The sequence below is a fragment of the Pogona vitticeps genome, chromosome 7, assembly GCF_051106095.1.
Source record: "Pogona vitticeps strain Pit_001003342236 chromosome 7, PviZW2.1, whole genome shotgun sequence".
Taxonomy (NCBI): domain Eukaryota; kingdom Metazoa; phylum Chordata; class Lepidosauria; order Squamata; family Agamidae; genus Pogona; species Pogona vitticeps.
The window spans coordinates 5,852,458-5,867,179 of record NC_135789.1 but is presented as its reverse complement, the minus strand read 5'-3'; positions in this window follow the sequence as shown (position 1 = coordinate 5,867,179).

The following is a 14,722-nucleotide window of genomic DNA, read 5'->3' as shown; positions in this document are numbered from 1 at the left end:
CATTTTGGATTTCCCATTGGGGTTTTGTGGCACTAGAACCCACTGCAGAACGAGCGTGAAAGAAAGAAAGAAAGAAAGAAAGAAAGAAAGAAAGAAAGAAAGAAAGAAAGAAAGAAAGAAAGAAAGAAAAGAAAAGAAAAGAAAAGAAAAGAAAAGAAAAGAAAAGAAAAGAAAAGAAAAGAAAAGAGCAGGGGCGAGACAACGGACAATCATTCACTCTCAAAGTGAGCAAACACAAAAGCACAGAAGAAAGGAAAACCAGCCATCCATAGACAGGCACAAACAGTACTCTAAAGTTCACATTTATCATCACATCACCCTCCTCATCAATGCACCGTCATTTTGTTGCCACTGTTCTTTAACAGTTAAGCAATTAAGGGTAGGAAATCCGCAGTGATTGGTTGCAAAATAAACTGAGATCTTCCAGGAAATCCGTATCTCTCTTCTGCCCAATCCTAATTTAAGGTGAGATGTGTCATTAAGAAGAATACAGGCTTTGGTAAGGGATATCCATGGAGTTCTCACTAATCAGAAAAGTGGGACATCAGAAATTAGATAGAGGATACATCAGTGCCCCCCCCCAGATGTTCTTGAAGTACAACTCCCAGAAATCCTGACCAGCCCAGGTAGGTGTGAAAGCTTCTGGGGGTTGTAGACCAAGAATCTCTGGGGGCTCAAGGTGGAGAACCAGGGCTTTAAAGCAATAATCTCTTTCCATTCCACTTAGAGGCATCCTTTTTCGACTAGGCTATGAAATGGTAAGAAGATCCAGGAGAGGGAGGGAGCCCAAAGCGACACACTAGCTAAGTTTAGAGGAGGGGTGTTGACCAAGCAAGCTCAGTTTTCAGCCAGGGGTTTCCTTTGCTCTCCGGATGCCTCTCTTGCTGATTTTATCTTGCCACCTGCTCGGGTGACACTTGCATTTTGTCATCTGCGCAGCCGGGGAGAGCCCCAAAGCCTCACGCGCTGGCTGGGGTTCAAAAAATGCATGGAAACTCTGCCCCACTCCTCTTTATCTTCTGAAGCGGATGGCTGTCTGGGTCTGCTTCATAATAGCTCAGTGGTTGAGGTCTCTGGCTGCCGAACCAGAGGTTGGCAGTTCGATTCCCCATGGGGCTAGATGTGATGATGTTGCGTCCCCTTCCTTGCTCAGCAGTCCCAAGCTTGTTGTTATTAATAATGCCAATTAAAAACAAGATGCTGCATCTGGACCTTCCTCCTCGTTTCCTAAATATGGCAGAGGGGGAAGAACTACAGCTTTTAAAAAAAAGTAATTCATTCTTATCCCAAAACGTCGCGCAGAAGTTTGCCCTGCTCAGTGCAATATATTGCCGTCTTAGCCGTCACTTTTGCATTCCTTTCTCATCTTCAGAACTTAGTTACTTATTTATTTACTTTAACTTATTGATGCCCCGTCTTTCTCTTTATAAGGATCCAAGGTGCCAGGAAGGATGCCAGGGAACAGTTGCGAGAACTGCTGAATAGCTCAGTGGTTGAGGCCTCTGGCTGAAGAGCTGGAGGTTGGGAGTTCGATTCCCCCCGCTGGGCCTCCTGGACAGGAGCTGGACTGGATGATCTCTTAGGATCCCTTCCAGCTCTGCCATTCTAAGATGATGATGAGTTTATGTACGCAAAGCAGCCATCCTACTACCAACCATGCATTAAGCTACTCTTGAAAGTCTTGGCCTACATTTAATGAAATTTCCCGGCCCCTCTTACTTAAAATTAACTGTTTTGTTCCTCCAGATATCCTTCAAATCTCTGAGGATGCTAATGATGGTTATTTAAAAAAAAAACTAGATGTGTAGACTACAGGCTTTGAATAGGGTTTTTTTTAATCCCATCTTACCCCTCCCTGAGAGAAAATTCACTCATTTCAACAGAAACCAGAAAAAGAGGTGGGTAGTGTGACAAAGAAGAGATATATTTAAATTCCTTTAATATTTTAGAGTTTAGTTATTTCCAAATTAGGTTAGCAAGAGGGACAAGAATACTGCATCTCGAGGATGGAGCCCAGGGGCAGCTCTGGAGAACGATACAAGAAATTAATATATATATATATTTAAAAAGAAAGGGACCCTAATGCTTGGAGGCAGTAGACTGACGCACCGACATTCCAGTGCTCTGTCTGTCTGCGGAATTCATTTTAGCTTCTGCAGCTCAAATAGAACAGCTTTTAAGGGACATGCTGTAGGCTGGGAAAAAAAAAAGGGATTTCTCTTTCAGGAAACCAAAGCCTGTTGGAAAGGATTGGCCTGAAATTAGCTCCACTGTCGGATAAGTTGGTGAAGGGAGAATCTGCAGGTTGCGCTGCAGTAAATTTTGAAACATAGGCATTGAGCATGACAATCCTGTACGTACACCCCTAAACATTGAGTCCAGTCGCGTCCGACTCGAGGGCGCGGTGCTCATCCCCGTCTCCAAGCCGTAAAGCCAGCGTTTTGTTCGAAGACAATCTTCCGTGGTCACGTGGCCAGCGCGAATAGCCACAGAACGCCATTACCTTCCCACCCAGGTGGCCCCTATTTATCGACTCGCATTTTTTACATGCTTTCGACCGGCTAGGTTGGCAGGAGACGGGACGAGCGACGGGCACTCACTCCATTGCATGGATTCCATCTTACGACGGCTGGTCTTCCGACCTTGCAGCCCAGAGGCTTCTGCGGTTTAACCCGCAGCGCCGCCACGTCCCTACTAAAGATCAAACCCATCCAAAATGTCATTGGGGAAATGAATTACTGTAGATCTTTGCTCACTAGCAAGACATGCGCCAGTTGAACCAGCCTGCAGAGCGTGCTGTGGAGGCCTCTTCTCTGTTGTGGCCACCCATCGTGTCCCAGAAGACAGGGACGTCCACAGAAAGCTGTAGTTTCTGTCTTCAAGGGGCAACTCCACATATAGTAAATTACAGCAGTCTAGTCTGGAAAGAAAAAAAGGGTACAGTATAGTGAAGTGAAGCCGAGATCACTCTCTCTCTCTCTCTCAGGTAGTGGCCATGCTAGCCAATGCTAAACTCTGCCTGATTTTTACGTAGTCCTTTTAAAGAATTACAAGCCAAAGTTGGAAGGGAAAGAAAGGAAGATAACTCAGGTTTATTTTTTTAGCCTGTGGCAGGCTGGCTGGCTTTAGGGTGTCCAGTTCCAACGTGCCTAAAGCTTGGGGTCCACCAAAACGTCACGAGCCCTTTGATTGTGCCCTTGCACAAATGATTAAGCCCGCCACACACACTGCTAGACAACCAGCTGGAAAGAAAGGGTGGGAGCCGGATGGTGGCGGAGAAAGAGAGAAAGATTCATCGTTAATTACAAATGCTTCACTTCTGGGCATTTTTAGCAACATCTGGAGAGCAGCAAGATGAAAGATAACCAGCAGCACCTCCCACCGAGATCAATTCTATCAGGCTTCCTGTGTTGTTTTAATCTGGCTGCTATCCCAAGATTTATCAACAGATACCAGAAAATACTATAAGAGTATAAAGTAACACACAAAGAGTAATAATTCTCTTTCTCCCCTTCCTTCTGTTTTTTTTCCCCCTAAGTGAGGAATGGCACTGAATTCAAACACAGGTTTGCTCTTTGAAGTGAAGCAAAATCTCTGCATTTAAGATCACTGGATTTAGAATTTCTAAACAGCAATCCTTTGCTTGTTTTCTCGTTTCTCAGCTGGCTGGATAGGTCTGTGGTTGAGGTTTCTGGCTACAGAGCCAGAGGACGGGAGTTCCATTCCCCCACTGTATGCCTCCTGGGAGAAGAGCCAGCCTGGGTGGCCTTGGGCCAGCTGCACAGCAGTCCCAGGGATCCCTCCCCAGAAGAAGGGAAGGGGAAACCCACTTCTGAGTCTTCTCTACCTGGAAAACCCTGAAAGGGTCACTACGAGCAGCAATTGACTTGACGGCCACCTCCCCAGCCACGTTTATCTATAGGTTCATAGGCTGAACTGCAGCATTTATATTTCTGATATACTTCCCATTCTGGTTAGACTCTAGTGAAAGCTATGAAACGATTACAGAGTTGTGTACAAAGGTGCCTGTTTCTCTACAACAGAAGTGGAGATCAGTCCTTCAAAGTTATTTATCTATGTAGGTATTAATTTACACATTTCATTTCTATCCTGCCTTTCAATTCATTTGCTCCAGGCGAGGAAAGTCAGGCAGAGAGACAAAGTGTCTAAGCAAAGGTCTCCCAGTGAGTTCCATGGCTTAGTGAGGGTAGGAATCTGGATTTCTCAAGCCCCCAGCTGTCTAACCACTATTCTACACTGCCTCTCCAATCTCTAGTGCCCTGTACCCAGATCTACATGAGTTATTGAATTGCCGACAGGCCCCAGGTATGGAAAGATCTTCTCACCTCACAAGTTTGAGCAAATTTCCCCAGATTCAAGGGATGTGCTCTCACACTAGTCCCGTTTCCCTCTAGACACTCAATTCTTCTAGAGCTTTGTGTTAGATATAAGCATTTTAAAAAGGCCAAAATAGTTCTTTGGGGTGGGGCCAGGTGTAGTCTTAACTGCTTCCTGATTGATGGGCCTCTTTGGGAGGTAATGTTGGGCTTGGAGAAAGCTGCTTCTGCCACTTTACAGCAAAAGCTGGATGCACACAGCACTGATTGGCAAGTGCCTGTGACACCACAGGCTCACTGCCTCATGACCCAGCATCGGTGGTGAGCAAGAGATATTGGAACTAGGTGGATGGAAATCTCGTGAAGGGGCCTGCTGTCCATTACCTCCATCCCCCTATAACTCCAGTTGCTGGTCACTCTGATGGACCACTATCTGGCATTTTGAATCTATGTTATACTACATTCAACCACTTGAAGAAATATTTTGCTATAATTGTTCACTTGCTTTGAACTAAGTTTTGCTGAGCCTAGAGCAACTTAACTTCTGTATGTACATGCTGAGAATCATACTGTTAGTCAAGCCTGTGAATGTGTCAGTTGATTAAATTTGCATGTCAGGAAAACCCTATCCTTATTTAAAAGAAAGCAAGCATACCTTGGTTTCTTTAAAAAATAATATACACATATGTCACAGCATATGTACCTTTTAATGGATTTATGTTGGAACACTTGTGAAAAATAATGACGCCTATTTTCAGACAGAATCTGGCTGAATGGAGTCATCTCTTTAGTCAATGAAAATGTCTCCAGTTAATTAATTAAATCAAAGAATCAACTAACATTGCAGTCCTATACTTGTCTGTTCAGAGGAAAACCCAACTTTGTCCAAAGGGAATCCAGTAGGATCTGCTTGGTGAGGGATCTCAAGCAGAAGCTGAGATATTTAATGTAATTTAATTTAATGTAATTGCACTTATTGAACAGCAGAAGCATTCAAACTGAAGCAACACAATCAAAATAGGAGAACAGGTTCAAAATAAAATTAAAAATGCATCAATAAAAAAAAACCCAACAGGTCTCCCTAAATATAAACAAACACTACACGTAGAGAGACTAGCAACATTACTCAGCATTTGTGAATGGCCACGTGGTGGTTCTTAATGGTGACTAGTTACTTCTAAACTTTAATCCAGTGGTTTAGAATTCACAGAAGCAGGAGGACAGGAGAAGAGCAAAATATGTATCCAAAACCCGGGCCAGTACGAAAGGCCTTCATAAAAAGAAACATCTTAGATTTTCTTCTGAATATCAAAAGGTAAGGAGCCGAGCGTAGCTCCCCCAGAAGCTTATTCCATAGGTCTGGGATCACCACCAAGAAGGCCCTGCCTCTGGTGGAAGCATTTTTGGGGCCCCCATAGTGATTTATTGCCTGGAGTGCTGCAGAGAGGAGCAGATCCACCTTGATTTCACTGGAGGCAAATTGGGAAAGAGACATACAGTGGGTAAACAAATAATGTTCAGCTCTGCCAGGAAGCCGGGTTGCTAGGAGATGGCCCCACAGAACTGATGCCAAGCCTGATAAGACAAAGGAACAGGGAGAGGATGGGTGCTCGACATTTCTCCATCTCTGCCATGCTGAGCTTTCTTCGCTTCCTCGGACAAATAAGGTCCCCGTTCTTGGCTGCAGTCTCTATTTGGCGGGAGGGAATGATTGGTTAAGACCGGGTTGATTGACACGTCACCCTAGCCCGGAAGGGTCTCATCCAGCCAAACTGACTCAAGGCAGCATGCGAGGTTGCAAAGACTCCCAACAAGAAACTGAACCCTATTCCCCCCACCGAAAAAAATGCAATCTGGAAGCAAACTGATGTACAGAGCAATTCTATTCCTCTTGACCTAAAAAGGTCCAGTGCGTTCAAGGGGATTTAATTCCAGTTTGAGGAGGGGGTCGGGACTTGGAAAGCCTTTTCTTCTCTACCACCACGAGCTGGCTCCCATTTACGCTGTTTGGTTTAATTTTATGCATATTTTAAATTAACTTAAACCGGTGACTGTGTGCTGCTTAACAAGGGAGGAGGGCTGGTCGGGACCATAAGGCACAATTTTAAAAATGCCTTTATAAATATATATATATACATACAGCTGGGAATAATACTAATTGCCTTGCCCCATGATGGGGGTAGAACAGAAAGGCTGTTTTCATCAAGAAAGCAGCATGAGAGAAATCGTTAAACCCCTTTCTCCCGCATCATCTCGCACCCTTCAGATTCAGGGCACATTGCGTCTGTGTTTGACATTCATTACCTCTTGTTAGCTGCACCCTGAGAGTTTTGCGTTTTCTGCCATTTAAAAAAAACAAAACAATCCAAACTGCATCCTAAATGAGTCGGAGAGCAGAGGTAGAAAGTTAATGGTTTCAGCTGGCTTTCCTGGAGTGCTCGGTACTTATTACAGATTCTATTATTCCCTTTCTTTGGAAAAACATAGCAAAATTTATCCTTAACCTTCTTTAGCTTTGCAAGTACATGTCATATATGAGGTTGCCCTGTTGTAGCCCAGAGCAGTGCGACTCGCAGCCGAACCCCACGGCCTTATCAGAGACGGTGATGGAAACCCAAAATCCCACATCAACTGAGAGGGATGTTTTGTATGTACCTTTGTGTGTTGTGTTCATGCACAGTGCCTAGTCAACAACCGTTGCATTATTCGGGATAAAATACCAGCAAACAACTTCATTTGCAGCTGAAAATTATCATAATATTGTGGAGAGAACTAAAGGGTTTGGGTTTGAAGCCAGAATTGGGAGTTTGATTGATATACTACAGGTAATCCTATGAATTGAGACTAGTTACTTCTAAACTCTAATCCAGTGGTTTCCAAATTTGGGTCGGCCAATATTCTTGGACTACAACTCCCAGAAGTCCTAGTGGTGAAGGCTTCAGGGAATTTTAGCCCGAGAACATCTGGGGAGCGAAGGTTGCGAGCCACGGGGTGTGTTTCTCAAATACATAAGACACTGAAGGTTACATCATCTGAGCTTCCAAAATGTCTGTAAGCCTTTTCTCCTACTTAAGGTCAAAATAACATCAGCAAAAGCCTATGGTTAGAAAGGCCTGTTTCTTAAATACTGAAAGCGTTGGACTGACCACAGCAAGAGCTTGAATATCCAACGCCTGTAGTTGCGGCTGGCCATAGGGTTAGGGTCAGGGCAGGGGCTGAAGTTAAATTTAGGGTGAAATTTAAGGCTAGGGTTGTAGTTGAACCTTCCCTTTGTAATAGGGTTAGATCTGGGACAAGTAGTGAGGTTGGAGTTAATGTTGGGATTTGGGCTGTGGTTAAGATTAGGGTTGGGTTTGCAGAAGGGTCCAAGTTCACCAAAAACCAATACAGGACATTTGTCCCCCCACCCCCACCCAAAAGATTTTATTAGTCTCACAATGGCAAAATGGAAAGGATTTTTTGAGGGATAGTCATTTTTCCAGACTTTGTTCTTTGTCTATTTATTTGTTGGAAAAAAAGAAACACCTCTGTAGATCGTCATTCTTTGGAACCCAGGTGTTCTTGGACTGCATTTCCCAGAATCCTTCGCCACCAGCTGTGCTGGCTGAGGTTTCTGGGAATTGCAGTCCAAGAACATCTGGTTGCCAAAGATTGAGAACCACTGCCACTGGAGACCTAAACCTCCTGTCCCTTGTGCTGGAGAGTTAAAAGACATGTGCCATTTTGACCCTGAAAGGAGCTGACATCTTCTCCAAAGCTGGCTCTAAACCTGGAACGTCAGGTTCTGCAATTATGATGTTAAAAAAGCTTGAGCTGTCTTGCAAAGCTTTTCTACCCCTTGATCTTAATGAATTTCTTTGAGTATTTTAGAGTAGGAAGGTGAGTATTTTAGGAAGGAAGGAAGGAAGGAAGGAAGGAAGGAAGGAAGGAAGGAAGGAAGGAAGGAAGGAAGGAAGGAAGGAAGGAAGGAAGGAAGGAAGGAAGGAAGGAAGGAAGGAAGGAAGGAAGGAAGGAAGGAAGGAAGGAAGGAAAGGGAAGTTACATTGCAGAGCAGGAGAAAAAGGATCGAAATGGTGCTCTCCCTGTCTGAAAATGAGGCGCTGGCATGCCTCTAGCAGTGCCACTCCGGCGCGCTTGTTGTGCATGCAAAGTATGCGAAGACATACTGTGAATCGCCACATGTAAGCTGACACAGTTTTCGAAGGTTCAGAGAGCTTCGCAGCTGTACATTTCATGGATTCCAGAGTTTCCCCTTATCGTGTTGTCATCTAACAAACCACAGGTGGTGGCAGACACTGGAAAAAACCCAAAATCATCACACAGATGGTGGGAAAGGAAAGGCGGAAACGGTATACATTGTTTCCAGGCTCTGAAAAGCAGGGGCGTAGAAGCTGGCAGCTGCGACCCATAACGTCAGGAGCTGCGCTGCATAACTTAGGAAATGCTTGATTTCTCCAAAAGCCCGGAAAATTTCCTTAGCCGGGGAGGGCTCTCAAATGGCACAGAATGACGTTAGGCAACAGGTCTAAAAGAGGTAGGCAACCAGGGCGTTAAAAGCATCCCTTCCTTATACATAGTTCTTTTTGGCCTTTTTCAGGAGACTTGGAGCAGCTATCCTCATTCCCATGCACTCAGATATACAGTACAGATGTTTACAGCTGTGGGTTTAGGAGGGTTTTTTTTCACAATGTAAGTGCTTATTTTGCTCCAGCTACACCTCTGCACAAGACCTGCACTACATAGTTAGACGAAGCAATTTCCAGGCCATCGCAGGTGTTCAGCCTGCTCTGTTCCATTCCTTAAAATCCATCAGTTCTTGCTTGATGGGACTGAAAATCTACATGATTTATTCAACTATATGAGAAGAACTGTACTGGATTGTTGTTGTCGTCAAGTCACCTCAGACATAAGGGTGACCCTATGAATGAGCAATCTCCAAAATCCTCAACCGCCTGGCTCAGCTCTTCAAACTCAAGTCTGTGGCTTCTTTTAGGGAGTCGGTCCATTTCGCATTGGGTCTCCCTCTTTTCCTGCTGCCTTCTACTTTTCCCAGCATGATGGTCTTTTTCAGAGAATCCTGCCTTTTCATGACATGTTCAAAGTGGGGCAGTATCAGTTTCATCATTTTTGCCTCCCAGAGAGAGTTCAGGCTTGATTTGATCTGAGACCCACTTGTTTCTCTTCCTGCTAAGCTCTCCTACAGCACCACATTTCAGACAAATTGATTTATTTTTTTGCCTGTCAGCATTCTTTACCGTCCAGCTTTCACATCTGTACATATGGACTGTCAAAGCATGAGTGTGGAAGATCGTGGTCTTGGTCTCCAGTGTCACTTCCTTACTCTTGATGATCTTTTCTAATTCCTTCATGGCTGCCCTTCCGAGTCTCCGTCTTCTTCTGATTTCTTGGCTGCTGTCTCCCTTTGGATGGATGACAGAACCAAGATACAGTGGTGCCTCGCATAGCGACGTTAATCGGTGCAGCAAAAATCGCTGCAAAGCGATTTCGTCGCTATGCGATTTTAAAAAGCCCATAGGAATGCATTGAAACCCCTTCAATGTGTTCCTATGGGCTTAAAACTCACCTTAAAGCGAAGATCCTCCATATGGCAGCCATTTTCGCTGCCCAGTAAGTGAGGAATCCGTTCCTAAACACAGCGGGTGGCCAATTTTTTTTAACCCGGTGGCCATTTTGGAACCGCCGATCAGCTGGGGGAAAATCATCGCTTTGCTTTAATCAGTAAGCAAAACAGGGTACCGATCATCACAAAGTGATTTTTCCCCATTTAAAACATCGCAATGCGATCGCAAAAGCGATCGCAAAAAGTTCGTCAGTATGCGATTTCGTCGTTAAACGGGGCGCCCCTTTAAGTGAGGCACCACTGTATACAAAAATCTCTATTTCAATTTTTTCATTGTCAATATTAAACTTCTGTAGTTATTCTGTAGGCATGAATTTTCTTCTTCTTAACATTCAACTGCAGTCCTGCTTTGACACTTTCACTTTCCCTAACATTTGTTTCAAGGGGGTAAAATGCATCCTTGTCTGACACCTTTGCCTGTAGTGAACCGTTCTGTTTATACTGAAGTGCACTTTGAGCCTATCTAGCACAAATTTAGAGAAGTTACTGTTTGTTGTTGCAACTTCCAGAAACCCCTAGATACCCAGCATTTTCCAAACTGAGATGCTCCACTATTGGATAGCTCAGTGGTCGAAGTCTTTGGCTGCACAGTCAGAGTTTGGGAGTTCGATTCCCCACTGGGCCTCCTTGACAGGGGCTGGACTGGATGATCCACAGGGTCCCTTTCAGCTCTGCCGTTCTAAATGTTTAGCTTCTATACCTTAGTAGAGTCTCCCATTGAGGGGCCTGTTTAATCTTAATGGGAAGATAGTTCCACATGACATGTGCTGTGACTCAGAAACCTGTCCTTGGTAAAACCAAACAAATCATGTAAGAGTTTCACAGTCAGGTTGTCTGTGAGACTCTGAGGTTCAAAGTTGGAAAAAAAAGAGGGGGGAAAATGCAAACTTTGATCTGGTGTAGAATTTTATTCCCAAGTTATCCAACCGCATGTGTCTGCAAAACCCCAGAAAAAAAGCGTCTTAGGGTAATATCATTCTACTTGCAAGCGTGCTGTGGAACATCAACCCCAAATATTTCCATCTGGGTTACTTCCAGAGAGAAGATTACGTTTCAGAAGAGGGAACATTTTTGTATTCCCCCCTTTGATTTTTTTTTTCTGGAGGGGAAAACAGATGGAAGACACGGAATGGAAGACAGCGATGTCCGAAACCCATAAAATTCCATGAATAAGGAACAGGGTCAACATAAGCTCACAATACCTGGGATTCTACTTAGATAGTCTTTGGGGTAATAAATGAATATTCAGTTTGCCCTGTCCTACAGCTCAATTGTATTCCCCCCCCCATCTTGTATTTTTAGTTGGAATTTTGATCTGTGATTTAGATTTAAGATGGTTCTTAAACTTGTTAGTTATCGTTTCATATGAACGGCTAGCCACCTTTGGCATGCGTTATATGAGTTCTGAGTTATTAATTGATGTTGTACAGAACTAGCTTACCTGCTTTTGCCTTTTATTTCTTTATTTGAGTCTTTCATTTGTCTCTCACCTCCCTCCAAATAAGATAAGGTACAATGTTATTTTTTAAGAGTAAATTTTTAAAAAATAGTACAAATATTTAGAACATAATTAAATGACTTGGTAATAATTAACACATGCCATCAAGTCAGTTCTGACTCATGGTGATGCTTTTCAGGCTTTTCCAGGTAGAGAATACACAGAAGTGGTTTCCTCTTCCCTTCCTCTAGGGGGCGCCCTGGGACTGTGCAGCTTTCCCAAGGCCACCCAGGCTGCTCCCAGGAGGCATTGTGGGGGGAATCGAACTCCCAGCCTCTGGCTCCACAGCCAGAAACTGAACTCACTGAGCTATCCAGCCAGCTTCTTATGTAAGTCCCAGGGCACCCCCAGAAGAGGGGAAAGGGGAAACCACTTCTGAATAATCTCTACCTGGAAAACCCTGGAAAGGATCACCATATGTTCGAAATGGCACTGGATGATGATGATGATGATGATGGTGGTGGTGGTGGTGGTGGTGGTGGTGGTGGTGATGATGATGATGATGATGATAATGATGATAATGATGATGGTGATGATGATGATGGTTATTATTATTATTATTATTATTATTATTATTATTATTATTATTATTATTATTATTATTATTATTATTATTATTATTATTATTATTATTATTATTATTATTATTATTATTATTATTAATGTACCTTATTTGTAAAGGAGTCGTTAAAATTAAAAAAAAAACATTTCAGTTAAAAGACACTGGCTGAAATCCCGAAGCATGGTTATGCGAAAGGAGACGCTTTTGGAGGCTAATTGCTCGAAGTCACGAACTCTCTGTAGACATTATCTGTTTCATACTGTGCTGTGTGAATTGGCATGCAAAATAATGTATGTGGAGATTTTGTGTCTAAAAGTTACGCTGTTTGCTTAACTGCACAACAGGATTTCAGCCCCCCAAAATTGCAATTAACAATAGAAAAGTGCAGTGGCCACTTTTAAAACACTTGTCCTTAGAAGTCCATTGTCTGCTTAGGGACCTGCTTAACTTGGAAAGTTTTTGTGAGCATAGGTAATGGATTGGTGTATATATCTTGTTGGTGATGATGATCATTTTGGACTGACTACCTTTAGGAAACTTTATGCATGGCCTTGAACTCGGCTGGATTGGAAAATGAAATGAAACAGAAACTCAAAACCTTTTAAGTGAATAAAACACTCCTAAAGCAAATAAGTACCGCTCTTCCCCCTTACATGGGCTTCCGTTGGCAACCTGAGATGGGCATCCGTGGGCCTCCCTCCCTCCCAGACCACAGCCCCACATGTACGGCAGCCCTCCAGAGACTCCAGTCATGCCTGGGCAACCCACAGCTTCTCTTTCCCGGGCCTCGCTCCGCGCCGAAGCTATAACTCGAGTAAGTAGCTGTACAGATGCTAACCAGATGTGAACGTCATATTGTACTCCAGTGTGTTTCACCCATAATAATACTATGGTGTTACTATGGTGATAACAGATTCACGACAGTGCTGAATTAATCAGCACTGGCCTGCCTGTGCGGTTCTGTATTGTTACCATAGCATTCATTCAAACAAATGAACCTCTTCCACAAGGTGCTTTTTATTTTCCTGTTTAATGACCCGACTGATGGTTTTACCATCAGGTTCCCCTTTTTTCTTATCCCTCATGGATGCTTCTTTTTTTGCGGCTCAAGTAAGTTCTAATCAAATTGAGAAAAAGGACCATCTCTGTCTACCTCAACATACACACAAAGACTGCCCGACCGACTGCTATGGAATCATAGAAAACGGGAAAGGCAGATAGCTGCCTTTGCCATATTTTTTTCCTTTTAAAATGACCTACCAATTTCATTTTGTTTGCTTTTTTAAAAAAAATCTCTGCCTGCTTTCCGCTGGGGCGATTCCGTGACTGGTTGCAAGCCAGGGAAACTTTGTTATTGGCTGTTGGAAATCGGCTTGGAATTTGAAATGCTGTGAGCTAAGCACGTAACAGTTGTTTGGAAATAGGGCAAAAAAATCAAATGAATAAATAATAAATAATCTGAAGTTTAAAGAATCAGGTAGCCATTAGTGGAAAAGTGTTCTCTTTCTGTCTCTGTCTCTCTGTGAGCCTCTGCTGGAGAATTGCTCACAAGTAGCTTCTGGAGTCGCCTGGACTGCAAAGAGAACAAACCTATCCATTCTGAAGGAAATCAACCCTGAGGGCTCACTGGAAGGACAGATCCTGAAGCTGAGTCTCCAATACTTTGGCCATCTCATGAGAAGAGAAGACTCCCTGGAGAAGACCCAGATGTTGGGAAAGTGTGAAGGCAAGAGGAGAAGGGGGACAACAGAGGACGACAGGGTTGGACAGTGTCATCGAAGCAACCAACATGAATTTGACCCAACTCTGGGAGGCAGTGGAAGACAGGAGGGCCTGGCATGCTCTGGTCCATGGGGTCACGAAGAGTCAGGCACAACTTAACGACTAAACAACAAAAGCTTCTGGATGGACCTGGAAAGGTTCTCGCTCGAAATTTCCCACTTGTGTAGTTTACTGTCACAATCTTTCTGTAAAATCATATAAGTGCAGACCTCAAATGCAAAAGGTTCCTATTCAAACTGCCCTCCCCCTATATAATCTCTAAGGAGACCTTGGAAAGGAAGGTCAAAGTACAAGAGAGGGTCAGCTCCATATTTAGAAGGGGTGCTCTCTGAAGTGGAGAAAGAAATCTGTTTACCCTAAAGCACAAACTTTACTCATCTCCTCATCTTCCAGTTTAGCTTGCTTTGTAATACGATTGCTCATTGAGAGATAAACAAGGACATCATTTGCAAGTCTGAGAGCTCAGGCATGAAGCTGTAAGTAACCCTCATCAGTGCAGGATGAAAGTGCTAGTCCTTTCTAATCATGATCTGAGTGTACTGCACAGCCACCGACGGCTGCAAAAGATCGCATGGAACTTGGACAGACCAGTATAAAGGATGCTAGCTAAGCCTAGGCTTCAGGCAGTCTTCAGACACAGAAGAAAACAGGTGGGCCTAAGCAGCATCACCCCATGCAATTTATGCTAACAGAAACGTAGGCTGATGTTGAACTATTGGCTGTTAAATGGGAGTAACTAATACAGATGGGCACAAATTAAGAAATGAATTAAAAATTCATTTTAAAAAAATGTTAATTCATTGATTCGCATTCATCCCTGATGAATACAAATTTACAAATTTGTTACTGTTTGCAATTCGTTGATTCGTTGATTTGTTTCTGCTCTGTTTTTGTGCCCACTA